This window comes from Phyllostomus hastatus, unplaced genomic scaffold, assembly GCF_019186645.2.
Source record: "Phyllostomus hastatus isolate PE091 unplaced genomic scaffold, TTU_PhHast_1.1 phas_contig_34, whole genome shotgun sequence".
Classification (NCBI taxonomy): Eukaryota; Metazoa; Chordata; class Mammalia; order Chiroptera; family Phyllostomidae; genus Phyllostomus; species Phyllostomus hastatus.
The window spans coordinates 19,969,827-19,972,186 of record NW_025333857.1 but is presented as its reverse complement, the minus strand read 5'-3'; positions in this window follow the sequence as shown (position 1 = coordinate 19,972,186).

Here is a 2,360-nt window from a genome sequence, read left to right as displayed (position 1 = left end):
TTTTTCCAACAGAGCAGTCAGCTTGTTATCATTACCATAAGCATTACATTTATTTCACTCCTGTGGTATCCAGAATAGTGATCTCCCAGAAAGAAATCTCTATATATTAATCCTCAAAATCTGTAACTACATAGCAAGGGAAATTAAGGTTACAGATGAGATGATGTTAAGATTCTCAACCAAATGACCTAATAAAATTTGTGATACTATTTTGGATTAGCAAGTGTTCCCAATTACCAAGAATCACAAGGGTCATTAAAAACAAAAGAAGTAACTAGCCCAGGTATTGATGCTTTGAAGATGGTGGTATGGACTGAGTCAGAGAAAAAGGGTGACCTCTAGAAACTGGAAAAGGGAAGGGATAAGATTTTTACCTTAGAGCCTCCAGAAAAAAAACAACACACTTCCTAAACCTTGATATTAGCTCAGTGTCATATGTCTGTCCTAGGAACTGTGAGATAATAAATCTGCCTTGTGGAATCCATACAACTTATGGTAATTTGTTATAGCAGGGAAAATAAACAATACTCTCTTCAACCACTAGAATGTATTTACTAACATGGCTTGAATTCCTGTCTCTTGGGTTATCGATGTATGCCTATTACCTAGATCAGTGTCAGACACACATAAGACTTCCAATAAAGGTTTGGCAAATAAGTGAATGATGCCAACATTCTGGTCAAGACCAGTCAATAGCCTTTTATATCATTCAGAGTAAAAGCAAAGCTCATACAGAGCCACAGAAGTTACACAGCACTCTTTACTCTGTTATTCATTAATTTTTCCTCTTTTTACATTTCTTCTTGAATGTTCTGCTTTAGCAAAACTGACCTGCTTGCAGTTCCTCTGGAATATCACACATACTCCCACCTCAGAGATTTTTTCATGCTATATTCCTCTATCTTGGGTGCTTATCCTCAGGTATCCACCTGTCTTCAATGCTTCCTTCAAATCTTTGCACAAACATCCCGTTAGCAGGCACGTCATCCCTGACCAACTATTGGAATCCCTGCATCTTGGCACATCCCTCTCCTTTCCTTTACTGCTCTTGATTGCCTCCTTAGCATCTGCATATATTTTTATATATTTATTTGCTTTTTGTTTATTCCCAATTAGAAGATAACCCCCAAGAAGGTTTTTTTGTTTGTTTTCTTTTCTGCTATGCTTGGCACATAATAGGTGTTTAGTAAATATTAATTGAAAGGATCATACTATCCCAACAAAGACCTTTCTTTAAATGTTCCATACAATGCTGCAGCAAATCAAAATATCAGTCCAGGAGAGGCTGCTTTATTGAAGAAAACAAAGACTAACAAAGCCTAGGTTATTGTCTGAAATTTGTAGCAGTCTGAAGACACAGACACCTGAAACACAGCCAAAATTTCCAGACAAATAAATTAATAAAGACTTTGAAAGTTAATACTGTTCTCTGAGTTAGTAATGGTACTGAAATGAGATCTAAGTAATACAACATAGACTACCTAGGCCAAGAGAACCAAGAGACACAAAGTAAACCAAAATAAACAAGACCATGCCCCTAGCCCCCAAATCACCTATTACTACATGAGTTGTCTGATAGGAAAGAAAAGACAGTAATATAAGAAAGCACTTTACATACATTATAGTTTCCTTTTTTACAAGGCTGTGTATAGTAAACTGCAGGTCTCATTCCTCAGGCTGGAATGAGTGACTCTATTAAATTCTGTTAGTATTTTCATAAAACTCCAGGACTCTTTAGACACAAAATAATGACATTATTTGGAATAAAATGTACTTTATGACTAGTAAGAATCTAGATCCTACTTGCTTCACGTTCATTAAGTCAGACAGGACACTGTCTTGTCGGAATTCAGTCCATGTGAACCACGTGTGTCCTACCACACACTATCCTCACACTCTGTCAACACAATTACCTGTAAGGCTATAATGATGCACAGCAACTGGTTTTCCATCTGTCCCAAGTGCAGAGCAAGATGTGCCAACACCCTACAGAGGAAATTCCTGAAGCGTCTGCTTCTACCCAAAAGACAGTGAGCATGCTTATCCTGCTTGCCACGTTTCCCTTCACAGACTGACCTTTGGAGACCAGCATTCAAGGGAATGGGATACGGGGAAATTGCACATTCTGCTCTGAAGAGTCAGAAGCTTGAACTAACCATTGAACATAGTAAAAAGATCCCATAGACAAGGCAGACAAGTGGAAGCTATTTTGTTCTTGCCTCCTGAATAGTGCTCTTGACAAGTATTTTGGGTAGCAGCAAATAGGGAGCCTTGTTTTGTTCATTCTAAAGTAGCTCACCACAGTTCTCTCTGGTCATTTCCTTACTTTTATCTTTCACTTGAGTTAGTCCAAAGCAATG